Genomic DNA, 16,048 nt, shown 5'->3' with positions numbered 1-16,048 from the left:
CTTTTTTATTTAAGGGTTATTTTTTTAGGATTTATTTATATTTGAGTTCGAGGTACACTACCACGATTTCGTTATGATAAACTTATGTATTTAGCTTGGAGGAGTTTTCTTCCGGTTTCTTTGAACTATTTATTTTTTTTTCGGTTTTAGGGGCTTGATTGTATCAGTTTATATTTAGTTGCATAATAATTAGAATGTAAAGACTTCTAGAATATTTACATTCTATTTTATGTTTTCAAGACATACACTTAAAATTTCAGTCAAGAAGTCATTTTTTTAAAATTTTATCTCATAGTAGTAGGGTTGCCGGGGATATAATGAAGTATATAAAATATATAACTGTTAATATTTGCCCAGTAGTAATATATGGAGTTTCTACGGGTCGGGCTCCAATTCAGGTTAATAAAATAAAGCTTGCAAATATTAATCAAAATAATACTTGATTTAAAGGGTAAAATTGTAGTCCACGAAAATTTCTTTTATGATGTATTGGTATAATAAATAAAATTATAATAGATAATACTAGTGCTACTACTCCTCCAAGTTTATTTGGAATTGATCGTAGAATAGCATATGCAAATAGAAAGTATCATTCTGGTTGAATGTGTACAGGTGTTACTAGCGGATTTGCAGGGGTAAAGTTTTCAGGATCTCCTAGGGTTGTTGGAAATATTAATGAGAGTTGTATTAATCTTAAAATTATAAGTATAAACCCTAATATGTCTTTTATGGAGAAGTATGGATGGAATGGAATTTTATCCATGTTGCTATTAATAGATAGTGGATTATTAGATCCGGTTTGATGCAAAAAAAAGTAAATGAACTATGGATATTGCTATTAAAATAAATGGTAATAAAAAATGGAAGGCGAAGAATCGAGTCAGTGTGGCACTATCTACTGCAAATCCACCCCAAATTCATTGAACTAATATAGTTCCTAAGTATGGAATTGCCGAGAGTAAGTTAGTAATTACTGTAGCACCTCAAAATGATATTTGACCCCATGGTAGTACATATCCAACAAATGCTGTTGCTATTGTTGCTAATATAATTATGACCCCAATAGATCATGTGTGAAAATATAAGTAGGATCCATAATATATTCCTCGTCCAACATGTATATATATATACAAATAAAGAATATGGAGGCTCCGTTAGCATGAATAGTTCGTAATATTCATCCATAATTTACATCTCAGCAGATGTGTATTACTCTAGAAAAGGCTAAATCTGTTCTTGAAATATAATGTATTGCTAAAAAAAGACCTGTTAAGATTTGGATTGAAAGACACATTCCTATAAGTGAACCAAAATTTCATCAGTATGAAATATTTAGTGGGGCTGGTAAGTCCACTAATGCATTATTTGCTAATTTAAGTAGGGGGTGATAAATCCGTGCTGGCTTTGTCATTTGTAATTATTTAATTATTTTTAGAGGACCATATGAAAGTCTAGTAATTTTTACAATTGCAATTAATGTAATAAATAAATATACTACTGTTATAGTAGTTATTATTATAATGGATTCATTATATAATTTTATTCCTGGCAGGGGGGGGGTATTTCTTCAGGTTGTATAGGTATCTATATTTTGTAACATTGAGGGGGCTAATAATGGATCTATCATTATTAATATAAATAAACATAATAATATTAGGGTTACGCCCAAAACCAATATTTTTATTCTTATTTTGAATATTTCATTTGGTGTAAGTCTTGTTGTATAAATAAATAGAACTAATATTCCTCCTAAAAATTCTAGGAATAATACATAGGAAAGTCATGTGGATTTTAAGAATGTTGATATTGTTAGACATGCAGTAACAGTTTGTATAATTAGTATAACCCCCATAGATAGTGGATGTTTTATATATAATATTATTAGTGCTAATAATAATATAATAATAATTAGTATTAATTGTATTTTAATATCAAGGAGTAGTTTAATAAAAATATTGGCTTTGGGAGCTAATGATGATATAATTATATCTTCCTTGATGTTTTTAGAATTATTAATTCATTTATGATTTACAAGACCATTGTTTTTATTAAACTATAAAAACTTATGTTAAGCATATTATTTATATTAATTATTTTATTTATTAGATTTTTATGTTTTATTTCTCAACGTAGGCATTTATTAGTAACTCTATTAAGACTTGAATTTATTGTATTATCCTTATATTTATATATAGCTTATTATTTTATTAATAATCAGGAAGAAGCTTATTTTTGTTTATTATTTATTTCATTTTGTGTATGTGAGGGGGCTCTTGGCCTATCTGTTATAGTGTCAGTTACACGTACTCACGGTAATGATTATTTTAATTCTTTTGTATTGTTAAAATGTTAAAATATATTTTTTATTTTATATTTTTAATCCTTTTGAGATTTAATAGTTCTTTATGAATGGTGGTTCAAATTTCTATTGTTTTTGGTTGTTTTTTGTTTTTATTAATAGTGTGGTTTGGTATCGGAGTATGGGGGCTGGTTATTTTATTGGATTAGACGTGATGTCTTATTCTTTAATTTTGCTTAGTATTTGAATTGTTTTTTTTAATAATAGTGGCTAGAAATAGTATTATATCTATTTATTTTTATCCTTGTAGATTTATGTTTTTGTTAATTATTTTATTATTATTATTAATATTAACTTTTATAAGAATAATTTTTTTTTTATTTTATTTGTTTTTTGAGGGATCATTATGTTACGTTCCCCGGAATATACTCAAAGGATCAACTTACGTTTATTCCTCAACGGCGAGCCTGAGACTTATCAGCCTACCATGAAGCCCTCAGGTTGTGGGAAAACAGATAAGGATATGTTAATGTTAATATATTACACTAGAACTCACAATTAAACTTCTTATTACAAACAAAAGTGTATTTCGATCATAATACTTCTCCACAACACAAATTAAAACATTCACATTTCCAAAATCACTTCCATTATTCCAGAAACATCCATAATATCTCTCACCTCACAATTCACAATCAAATGTTTTAAGGTTAGTTCATAACCATAAAAGACTAACCAATTCAACAAAACAAATTACGTCATAATAGACAATTAACATTTTAAACATATTAAACACCTAAAATGATACAATAAGTGGGTGCGTATCATGGCATCCTCCCACAAACAAAAAGAAAATTAACAAAATGAAAATGGAGTAAATTTTATTTTTCAAAACTCTAGGGCCATCCACTCAACTCAAAACTGCTTCTCAGTTTCTTGGAGTGTAGGATGGGGCAGACGTATTCCAAGTGGTAACATCTAATTGTTTAACACTAGTTTCTCCACTATCGAAATCTTCCGTCTGTGTAGCACTTTCTTTCCTCCTCCAATTGTAGTTACCTCTATACCGGTTATAGCGATGTGGGGAGAAATTATTATTACCATATGAACTTCTTCGGAATGGCGTTCTTCTTTCTTCTCCAGAAGATCGCTGTGATCCCTCGCAGTTCCTTCTTCTGTAGAACCTGCCTCTATTTTCTTCTCCTGAAGTATTGTTAGTTTGTCGAGCGCTACCACTAAAGTTCTCATTATCAGATCTTCCGTTACCAGCAGGCACCTTCGCTGAATCGGGTTGATTTCTGGAGAACGTCAATTGCCTAACTCTAGCTTGGTTGGTTCTTCTGTCCTCGAATCTCAGGTTTTCTGTCCTCCATCCGTCGAGTTGCTCCGAGGCTTCATATCTTTCCAAGAAGCTGGTAAGTTGATCCATGTTGCGTGGATCGCGAGTAAGTACCAACTGACGCACTCGCAGCGGAAGTTGACTAATAACCAAGTTCAGCGCTTCGCTTTGGTCAACACTATCCACAAGATTACAATAAGAGCCATATGTGTCCCAGCAATATTCTTCAATTGAGAGGCCACAGCTCCTCGTATACCTTTTGTTTATCAGAGTCTGCATTTCCCTTTGTTTGGCATCAGCAGAGGCATATTGTTTTCTAAAGGCAGCACAAAAGTGTTCAAAAGTCTTCCACTTCTTCTCATTTGCAACAAACCACGCCTTAGCTTTTCCTACCATAAGAGAGGGCAATAACTTCAATCTAAAAATCATAGGGACATTCATTAGATCGAGGTATGTTATTAGCTCTTTTAAATACCTCTCAGCAGAGACAGTATTAATCTCTCCAGCAAACTTTGAAAGAGCGTTAACATCAGACAAGCGAAAAGATTTGTAGGAGCTATTCTTATAGGCATTGTCACGAGATATCTCATCCTGTACCAATCTCTCGGACTTTCCATTATTATGTCTCTTCCTGGGCTTTGTAATTTTCCTAGTTTCAGTTTCCTCAGAACTAGAGGAAACTGCAGAGCAAGAACTTGACGAGTAACGATTTCTTTTCCTCATCTTCCTCTTGGAATCACCTCTAGTTGTTGAACCGTTCATTCCCGGTTGAAATACAGCTTCACCATTTTGAGAAGGTTCTAGAACCCGACAGCCTGCCATTAACATCTGTAGTTGATCGACCTGCCTATCTACAGATGCGACTTTCTCCGTAACTTCTTCAAGTTTCCTTTCTTGCCTTCTCTGATTTAGCTCTAAATTATCAAGTAATTCTGAGGAACCCTGTGTTCCTTCTGGCCTTGCAATTATTTCAACACTCTCTATTCGTCCCCTCAATTTCTCAATTTCATTTTCCATTTCCTTTTCTTTAGCTTCTCTAGATGTTTTCTCCTGTGTCAAGTCTAAGTTCCACTTGTCATAATCCTCCTTTTGTTTTTCTTCCAGCTTTAGAATTAATTCAGCTACTTGCTGCCTCTCACACGCAATTTCCTTCCTCAGAGTCTCCTTAATTTCTCTACATTCCTTTCGCCCCTCTTCTATTCTAAATAATAATTCTTCCTTATCTTGACTGAGCAGCTTCATCAATTCTCCTCTTTCTTCATTCCTTTTTCTTTCTTGTTCATTTCTTATCCTTTCCTGTTCCTCTTTATCTTCTCTTCTGATTTTTTCTTGTTCATTTCTTATCCTTTCCTGTTCCTCTTTATCTTCTCTTCTGATTCTTTCTTGTTCATCTTTATCTTCATTTCTTTTTCTATCTTGTTCATTTCTTATCCTTTCCTGTTCCTCTTTATCTTCTTTTCTTATCCTTTCCTGTTCCTCTTTATCTTCTCTTCTGATTCTTTCTTGTTCATTTCTTATCCTTTCCTGTTCCTCTTTATCTTCTTTTCTTATCCTTTCCTGTTCCTCTTTATCTTCTCTTCTGATTCTTTCTTGTTCATTTCTTATCCTTTCCTGTTCCTCTTTATCTTCTTTTCTTATCCTTTCCTGTTCCTCTTTATCTTCTCTTCTGATTCTTTCTTGTTCATTTCTTATCCTTTCCTGTTCCTCTTTATCTTCTTTTCTTATCCTTTCCTGTTCCTCTTTATCTTCTCTTCTGATTCTTTCTTGTTCATCTTTATCTTCTTTTCTTCCCATTTCCATTTTCTCCATCAGGGTTTGAAACAACTGTTCCAAACAAGGACTTCCTTTGTTACCCTTCTCTTTACAAATTAGACATTTCAATTCTTCCCCCTTATACTGCGATTTTGGCAAAGGATAACCAGCACAACGTAAGTGGAAGCTTCTTTTGCAATCATTGCACTCGACCTCTTCATCATCAGCTTTCCCTTTATCGGAACAGCAACTTAAAGTAGCCATTTTTAACTTACGACGATCACTTCTTAAATTACGCTTCTGCATACCCTTTTCAAACACATTTATCGAGCCCCACGTTGGGCGCCAAAAAGTTTAAACCTGTTACGTTCCCCGGAATATACTCAAAGGATCAACTTACGTTTATTCCTCAACGGCGAGCCTGAGACTTATCAGCCTACCATGAAGCCCTCAGGTTGTGGGAAAACAGATAAGGATATGTTAATGTTAATATATTACACTAGAACTCACAATTAAACTTCTTATTACAAACAAAAGTGTATTTCGATCATAATACTTCTCCACAACACAAATTAAAACATTCACATTTCCAAAATCACTTCCATTATTCCAGAAACATCCATAATATCTCTCACCTCACAATTCACAATCAAATGTTTTAAGGTTAGTTCATAACCATAAAAGACTAACCAATTCAACAAAACAAATTACGTCATAATAGACAATTAACATTTTAAACATATTAAACACCTAAAATGATACAATAAGTGGGTGCGTATCATGGCATCCTCCCACAAACAAAAAGAAAATTAACAAAATGAAAATGGAATAAATTTTCTTTTTCAAAACTCTAGGGCCATCCACTCAACTCAAAACTGCTTCTCAGTTTCTTGGAGTGTAGGACGGGGCAGACGTATTCCAAGTGGTAACATCTAATTGTTTAACACTAGTTTCTCCACTATCGAAATCTTCCGTCTGTGTAGCACTTTCTTTCCTCCTCCAATTGTAGTTACCTCCATACCGGTTATAGCGATGTGGGGAGAAATTATTATTACCATATGAACTTCTTCGGAATGGCGTTCTTCTTTCTTCTCCAGAAGATCGCTGTGATCCCTCGCAGTTCCTTCTTCTGTAGAACCTGCCTCTATTTTCTTCTCCTGAAGTATTGTTAGTTTGTCGAGCGCTACCACTAAAGTTCTCATTATCAGATCTTCCGTTACCAGCAGGCACCTTCGCTGAATCGGGTTGATTTCTGGAGAACGTCAATTGCCTAACTCTAGCTTGGTTGGTTCTTCTGTCCTCGAATCTCAGGTTTTCTGTCCTCCATCCGTCGAGTTGCTCCGAGGCTTCATATCTTCCCAAGAAGCTGGTAAGTTGATCCATGTTGCGTGGATCGCGAGTAAGTACCAACTGACGCACTCGCAGCGGAAGTTGACTAATAACCAAGTTCAGCGCTTCGCTTTGGTCAACACTATCCACAAGATTACAATAAGAGCCATATGTGTCCCAGCAATATTCTTCAATTGAGAGGCCACAGCTCCTCGTATACCTTTTGTTTCTCAGAGTCTGCATTTCCCTTTGTTTGGCATCAGCAGAGGCATATTGTTTTCTAAAGGCAGCACAAAAGTGTTCAAAAGTCTTCCACTTCTTCTCATTTGCAACAAACCACGCCTTAGCTTTTCCTACCATAAGAGAGGGCAATAACTTCAATCTAAAAATCATAGGGACATTCATTAGATCGAGGTATGTTATTAGCTCTTTTAAATACCTCTCAGCAGAGACAGTATTAATCTCTCCAGCAAACTTTGAAAGAGCGTTAACATCAGACAAGCGAAAAGATTTGTAGGAGCTATTCTTATAGGCATTGTCACGAGATATCTCATCCTGTACCAATCTCTCGGACTTTCCATTATTATGTCTCTTCCTGGGCTTTGTAATTTTCCTAGTTTCAGTTTCCTCAGAACTAGAGGAAACTGCAGAGCAAGAACTTGACGAGTAACGATTTCTTTTCCTCATCTTCCTCTTGGAATCACCTCTAGTTGTTGAACCGTTCATTCCCGGTTGAAATACAGCTTCACCATTTTGAGAAGGTTCTAGAACCCGACAGCCTGCCATTAACATCTGTAGTTGATCGACCTGCCTATCTACAGATGCGACTTTCTCCGTAACTTCTTCAAGTTTCCTTTCTTGCCTTCTCTGATTTAGCTCTAAATTATCAAGTAATTCTGAGGAACCCTGTGTTCCTTCTGGCCTTGCAATTATTTCAACACTCTCTATTCGTCCCCTCAATTTCTCAATTTCATTTTCCATTTCCTTTTCTTTAGCTTCTCTAGATGTTTTCTCCTGTGTCAAGTCTAAGTTCCACTTGTCATAATCCTCCTTTTGTTTTTCTTCCAGCTTTAGAATTAATTCAGCTACTTGCTGCCTCTCACACGCAATTTCCTTCCTCAGAGTCTCCTTAATTTCTCTACATTCCTTTCGCCCCTCTTCTATTCTAAATAATAATTCTTCCTTATCTTGACTGAGCAGCTTCATCAATTCTCCTCTTTCTTCATTCCTTTTTCTTTCTTGTTCATTTCTTATCCTTTCCTGTTCCTCTTTATCTTCTCTTCTGATTTTTTCTTGTTCATTTCTTATCCTTTCCTGTTCCTCTTTATCTTCTCTTCTGATTCTTTCTTGTTCATCTTTATCTTCATTTCTTTTTCTATCTTGTTCATTTCTTATCCTTTCCTGTTCCTCTTTATCTTCTTTTCTTATCCTTTCCTGTTCCTCTTTATCTTCTCTTCTGATTCTTTCTTGTTCATTTCTTATCCTTTCCTGTTCCTCTTTATCTTCTTTTCTTATCCTTTCCTGTTCCTCTTTATCTTCTCTTCTGATTCTTTCTTGTTCATTTCTTATCCTTTCCTGTTCCTCTTTATCTTCTTTTCTTATCCTTTCCTGTTCCTCTTTATCTTCTCTTCTGATTCTTTCTTGTTCATCTTTATCTTCTTTTCTTCCCATTTCCATTTTCTCCATCAGGGTTTGAAACAACTGTTCCAAACAAGGACTTCCTTTGTTACCCTTCTCTTTACAAATTAGACATTTCAATTCTTCCCCCTTATACTGCGATTTTGGCAAAGGATAACCAGCACAACGTAAGTGGAAGCTTCTTTTGCAATCATTGCACTCGACCTCTTCATCATCAGCTTTCCCTTTATCGGAACAGCAACTTAAAGTAGCCATTTTTAACTTACGACGATCACTTCTTAAATTACGCTTCTGCATACCCTTTTCAAACACATTTATCGAGCCCCACGTTGGGCGCCAAAAAGTTTAAACCTGTTACGTTCCCCGGAATATACTCAAAGGATCAACTTACGTTTATTCCTCAACGGCGAGCCTGAGACTTATCAGCCTACCATGAAGCCCTCAGGTTGTGGGAAAACAGATAAGGATATGTTAATGTTAATATATTACACTAGAACTCACAATTAAACTTCTTATTACAAACAAAAGTGTATTTCGATCATAATACTTCTCCACAACACAAATTAAAACATTCACATTTCCAAAATCACTTCCATTATTCCAGAAACATCCATAATATCTCTCACCTCACAATTCACAATCAAATGTTTTAAGGTTAGTTCATAACCATAAAAGACTAACCAATTCAACAAAACAAATTACGTCATAATAGACAATTAACATTTTAAACATATTAAACACCTAAAATGATACAATAAGTGGGTGCGTATCATGGCATCCTCCCACAAACAAAAAGAAAATTAACAAAATGAAAATGGAATAAATTTTCTTTTTCAAAACTCTAGGGCCATCCACTCAACTCAAAACTGCTTCTCAGTTTCTTGGAGTGTAGGACGGGGCAGACGTATTCCAAGTGGTAACATCTAATTGTTTAACACTAGTTTCTCCACTATCGAAATCTTCCGTCTGTGTAGCACTTTCTTTCCTCCTCCAATTGTAGTTACCTCCATACCGGTTATAGCGATGTGGGGAGAAATTATTATTACCATATGAACTTCTTCGGAATGGCGTTCTTCTTTCTTCTCCAGAAGATCGCTGTGATCCCTCGCAGTTCCTTCTTCTGTAGAACCTGCCTCTATTTTCTTCTCCTGAAGTATTGTTAGTTTGTCGAGCGCTACCACTAAAGTTCTCATTATCAGATCTTCCGTTACCAGCAGGCACCTTCGCTGAATCGGGTTGATTTCTGGAGAACGTCAATTGCCTAACTCTAGCTTGGTTGGTTCTTCTGTCCTCGAATCTCAGGTTTTCTGTCCTCCATCCGTCGAGTTGCTCCGAGGCTTCATATCTTCCCAAGAAGCTGGTAAGTTGATCCATGTTGCGTGGATCGCGAGTAAGTACCAACTGACGCACTCGCAGCGGAAGTTGACTAATAACCAAGTTCAGCGCTTCGCTTTGGTCAACACTATCCACAAGATTACAATAAGAGCCATATGTGTCCCAGCAATATTCTTCAATTGAGAGGCCACAGCTCCTCGTATACCTTTTGTTTATCAGAGTCTGCATTTCCCTTTGTTTGGCATCAGCAGAGGCATATTGTTTTCTAAAGGCAGCACAAAAGTGTTCAAAAGTCTTCCACTTCTTCTCATTTGCAACAAACCACGCCTTAGCTTTTCCTACCATAAGAGAGGGCAATAACTTCAATCTAAAAATCATAGGGACATTCATTAGATCGAGGTATGTTATTAGCTCTTTTAAATACCTCTCAGCAGAGACAGTATTAATCTCTCCAGCAAACTTTGAAAGAGCGTTAACATCAGACAAGCGAAAAGATTTGTAGGAGCTATTCTTATAGGCATTGTCACGAGATATCTCATCCTGTACCAATCTCTCGGACTTTCCATTATTATGTCTCTTCCTGGGCTTTGTAATTTTCCTAGTTTCAGTTTCCTCAGAACTAGAGGAAACTGCAGAGCAAGAACTTGACGAGTAACGATTTCTTTTCCTCATCTTCCTCTTGGAATCACCTCTAGTTGTTGAACCGTTCATTCCCGGTTGAAATACAGCTTCACCATTTTGAGAAGGTTCTAGAACCCGACAGCCTGCCATTAACATCTGTAGTTGATCGACCTGCCTATCTACAGATGCGACTTTCTCCGTAACTTCTTCAAGTTTCCTTTCTTGCCTTCTCTGATTTAGCTCTAAATTATCAAGTAATTCTGAGGAACCCTGTGTTCCTTCTGGCCTTGCAATTATTTCAACACTCTCTATTCGTCCCCTCAATTTCTCAATTTCATTTTCCATTTCCTTTTCTTTAGCTTCTCTAGATGTTTTCTCCTGTGTCAAGTCTAAGTTCCACTTGTCATAATCCTCCTTTTGTTTTTCTTCCAGCTTTAGAATTAATTCAGCTACTTGCTGCCTCTCACACGCAATTTCCTTCCTCAGAGTCTCCTTAATTTCTCTACATTCCTTTCGCCCCTCTTCTATTCTAAATAATAATTCTTCCTTATCTTGACTGAGCAGCTTCATCAATTCTCCTCTTTCTTCATTCCTTTTTCTTTCTTGTTCATTTCTTATCCTTTCCTGTTCCTCTTTATCTTCTCTTCTGATTTTTTCTTGTTCATTTCTTATCCTTTCCTGTTCCTCTTTATCTTCTCTTCTGATTCTTTCTTGTTCATCTTTATCTTCATTTCTTTTTCTATCTTGTTCATTTCTTATCCTTTCCTGTTCCTCTTTATCTTCTTTTCTTATCCTTTCCTGTTCCTCTTTATCTTCTCTTCTGATTCTTTCTTGTTCATTTCTTATCCTTTCCTGTTCCTCTTTATCTTCTTTTCTTATCCTTTCCTGTTCCTCTTTATCTTCTCTTCTGATTCTTTCTTGTTCATTTCTTATCCTTTCCTGTTCCTCTTTATCTTCTTTTCTTATCCTTTCCTGTTCCTCTTTATCTTCTCTTCTGATTCTTTCTTGTTCATCTTTATCTTCTTTTCTTCCCATTTCCATTTTCTCCATCAGGGTTTGAAACAACTGTTCCAAACAAGGACTTCCTTTGTTACCCTTCTCTTTACAAATTAGACATTTCAATTCTTCCCCCTTATACTGCGATTTTGGCAAAGGATAACCAGCACAACGTAAGTGGAAGCTTCTTTTGCAATCATTGCACTCGACCTCTTCATCATCAGCTTTCCCTTTATCGGAACAGCAACTTAAAGTATCCATTTTTAACTTACGACGATCACTTCTTAAATTACGCTTCTGCATACCCTTTTCAAACACATTTATCGAGCCCCACGTTGGGCGCCAAAAAGTTTAAACCTGTTACGTTCCCCGGAATATACTCAAAGGATCAACTTACGTTTATTCCTCAACGGCGAGCCTGAGACTTATCAGCCTACCATGAAGCCCTCAGGTTGTGGGAAAACAGATAAGGATATGTTAATGTTAATATATTACACTAGAACTCACAATTAAACTTCTTATTACAAACAAAAGTGTATTTCGATCATAATACTTCTCCACAACACAAATTAAAACATTCACATTTCCAAAATCACTTCCATTATTCCAGAAACATCCATAATATCTCTCACCTCACAATTCACAATCAAATGTTTTAAGGTTAGTTCATAACCATAAAAGACTACCCAATTCAACAAAACAAATTACGTCATAATAGACAATTAACATTTTAAACATATTAAACACCTAAAATGATACAATAAGTGGGTGCGTATCAATTAGTACCTACTTTATTTTTAATTTTAGGGTGAGGATATCAACCAGAGCGAGTACAAGCGGGGGTATATTTACTGTTTTACACATTACTTGCTTCTTTACCTCTTTTGGTTGGCATTTTTATGTTAAATTATAAGGTGGGTGGTCTGTATATATATATATTTAGATATATTAATATTAATATAAATTATTTTGTTTGATATATTAGAATGGTGTTTGCTTTTTTAGTAAAAATACCTATATTTTTGGTTCATTTGTGATTACCTAGGGCTCATGTTGAGGCTCCAGTTAGTGGGTCTATAATTTTGGCTGGAATTTTATTAAAGCTTGGGGGATATGGGATTTTGCGAGTTATTTCTTGTATTGAGAGATTAGCTATTAAATATAATATTTTTTGATTTGGTATTAGAATTGTTGGAATTTGAATAATTAGTCTTGTTTGTATACGTCAAATTGATTTAAGGGCCTTAGTTGCGTATTCATCTGTAGCACACATAGGTCTTGTTTTAATAGGGATTATAACTATAGGAGCATGAGGGATAAATGGTGGTCTTACTTTAATAGTGGCACATGGCCTTTGTTCTTCTGGGATATTTTGTCTAGTGAATATTACTTATGAACGATTAGGTAGTCGTAGTATACTAATTAATAGGGGAATAATTAATTATATTCCTAGATTATCTTTGTGATGATTTATATTAAGAATTACTAATATGGCTGCTCCCCCCTCTATTAACTTGCTGGGTGAAATTAGTTTAATTAATAGAATTATTGGGTGATCTTACTTTAGTTTTGTGGGTGTTGCGTTACTTTCTTTTTTAAGTGCTGGCTATACTCTATATTTATATTCTTATACTCAGCATGGAATATATTATTCTGGTGTATTTTCTTGTTGAAGAAGTAATATTCGTGAATATTTATTATTATTTTGTCATTTATTTCCATTAAATTTTTTAATTATTTTTTGTTCTCCAATATTTCATTGAATTTAAAATATTTAAGTAGTTTAAATAGAATAGTAAGTTGTGGGCTTAGCGGTAACTAAAAGTTCTTAAATCAATTGTTTTTAATTTTTTTATTACAAGCATAGTATCAATTATTTTATTAATTAGTATAATAATTTTATTGTTATTAGGGATAATATTTTTAATTAAGGATGTTACAATTTTTATTGAGTGAAGTATTGTTAATTTGAATAGATCTAACATTATTATAACAATATTATTCGATTGAATATCTTTAATTTTTATGGGCTTAGTTATATATATCTCTTCTATGGTTATTAATTATAGAGGTTCTTATATGGAGGGAGACTATAATATAAATCGATTTATTATTTTAGTCTTATTATTTGTTGGATCTATAATGTTTTTAATTATTTCTCCTAATATTATTAGAATTATTTTAGGATGGGATGGTCTAGGATTAGTTTCTTACTGTCTAGTAATTTATTATCAGAATGTTCGTTCCTATTCTGCTGGGATATTAACTGCTTTGTCTAATCGAATTGGTGATGTATTTATTTTATTATCTATTGCTTGAATATTAAACTATGGTAGATGAAATTATATTTGTTATTTATGATTAGTTTCTGATTTTGATATAATATTAATTACTAGATTTATTATTATTGCTGGAATAACAAAGAGTGCACAAATTCCGTTTTCTGCGTGGTTGCCGGCGGCTATAGCTGCACCAACCCCAGTTTCTGCATTAGTTCATTCTTCTACTTTGGTTACTGCTGGGGTTTATTTATTAATTCGTTTTGGAGATATATTAATATATACTGTTTTTGGTAGGATACTTTTATTACTATCTGGGCTAACTATATTTATAGCTGGGGTTGGTGCTAATTTTGAATATGATTTAAGGAAAATTATTGCCTTATCTACATTAAGACAACTTGGGCTAATAATATTAACATTATCTATGGGATTAAAGGAGTTAGCCTTTTTTCACTTGTTGACACACGCTATATTTAAGTCTTTATTGTTTTTATGTGCTGGTGTAGTAATTCATATTATAGGAGATGTTCAGGATATCCGTTGTATGGGGGGATTAATTAATAAAATACCAATAACTATTTCTTGTATAATAGTTTCTAGCCTTGCCCTATGTGGAATACCATTTTTGGCTCGGTTTTATTCTAAGGATTTAATTTTGGAAATATTAAGCATGTCTTCTTTCAATTTAGTAATATTTGCTTTATTATGAATTTCTACGGGTATAACCATAGCTTATAGTTTTCGATTAAATTATTATTTAGCTGGTAAATCTTATAGAGGGTCATCATTTCAATTCTTTTCTGATGATGGGGGGTGAGGTATATTTAAAGGCATATTAGGCTTATTGTTGTTATCTGTTGTAGGTGGTTCTGGGTTAATATGATTAGTTTTTTCTTCTGGGTTTGTTGTTGTTATTCCCCTTAATTTGAAAATAGGAGCAGTTATTTGTATTTTATTGGGAGGGTGAATTGGATATAATATTACATCTTTTTTGTTCGAAGTTTATCCATTTTTTAATAATAAAATAATATACTATTTATTAGGAGGAATATGATTTTTGCCTTATTTATCTTCCGGTGGATTAATTGGTAGATCATTTATTACTGGGGGATATATATTAAGGTTATTGATTATGGGTGAAGTGAGCTTATGGGGGGCAGGGAGTGTATAAATATATAAGGAGTGGTTCTTTAAATATTCAACTAATACATTCTAATTATTTTAATATTTATTTTATATTTTCATTTTTAATAGTAATTTTATTAATAATTTATGTGTGTTTATATAGCTTATAATAAAGCATGATATTGAAGTTATTAGGAAGAATAAAATAATTCTGTAAACATTTCTTGAACTTATTTAAAGTCCAGCTTTATCATGAAAAGATAATGTAAATTTATACTAAAGAAATAATGTGAAGAGTATTAATGGAATTTCACCACTAAAGATGGAAGTTAGCAGCCCCCACTTAATAATATACTCCTTAACTGAGGGGATAACCCTAATTTTATTATTAACATTAATATGCCGCCTTTCTTTGGCTTCAGTCAAGTAAGCAAGGGTAATATATACCAATTTATTCAGGTCGAAGCTGATTGCTTTTGCTTCTTGCTTAGTAAAGTAAATTGAATAATTCAATACCTTTTGAATGCAACTCAAATGTTATTATTAACTATAACTCCAGCATGCTCATTCTAGTGATCCTTGGGTTCATTCATGATACAAGCCTAAAAGTAAAATTAATAGGAATAGGAGTCTAACACATAATCAATATATTAATTTTGAATTAGTAATAATAACTGTTATTGGTAATAGTAATACAATTTCTACATCAAAAATTAGAAAAATTACTGCAATTAGAAAAAAATTTATAGAGAATGGAATTCGTGCTGAGGATTTTGGGTCAAATCCACATTCAAATGGTGATCTTTTTTCTCGGTCTGTAATTATTTTTTTTGATAGTAGTGTGGATAATATTATTACAATTGATGTAATTATTATAATTAATAATGAAGTACTTATGATTATATTAATTATTTACTTTATTTTATTATAATATTTTTAATTGGAAGTTAAGTGTACTTTAAATATACTAAGTAAATTATCTACCTCATCAATAAATTGAAATATAAAGGAATAATCATACTACATCTACGAAATGTCAATATCATGCTGCTGCCTCAAACCCGAAGTGATGTGTTGGTGAAAAGTGGCATGAGATGTGTCGAGCTAAGCATACTCCTAGGAATGTTGACCCAATAATAACATGTAGTCCGTGAAATCCTGTTGCTATAAAGAATATGGATCCATATACTGCATCAGCAATAGTAAACGGGGATTCATAATATTCATATGCCTGAAGAATAGTGAAATATACTCCTAATATTAGTGTTAATATAAGTGCTTGCATTGTATGTGAATGGTTTTTTTCTAATAGTCTATGATGGGCTCATGTTA

The 16,048-nt window shown here is 33.6% G+C and overlaps 2 pseudogenes; one reads left to right on the top strand and one right to left on the bottom strand.

Annotated features, from left to right (window-relative positions):
• Positions 1–268: 268 nt before the first annotated feature.
• On the bottom strand, positions 269–1,411 carry LOC146002775 (cytochrome b pseudogene; annotated as a pseudogene).
• A 10,948-nt stretch (positions 1,412–12,359) lies between these two features.
• Positions 12,360–14,645, top strand: LOC146002774 (NADH-ubiquinone oxidoreductase chain 5 pseudogene; annotated as a pseudogene).
• The last annotated feature ends 1,403 nt before the right edge of the window (positions 14,646–16,048 follow it).

The sequence above is a fragment of the Lepisma saccharinum genome, chromosome 19, assembly GCF_977018435.1.
Source record: "Lepisma saccharinum chromosome 19, izLepSacc3.1, whole genome shotgun sequence".
NCBI lineage: Eukaryota > Metazoa > Arthropoda > Insecta > Zygentoma > Lepismatidae > Lepisma > Lepisma saccharinum.
This window is presented reverse-complemented; position numbering and strand designations above follow the sequence as displayed.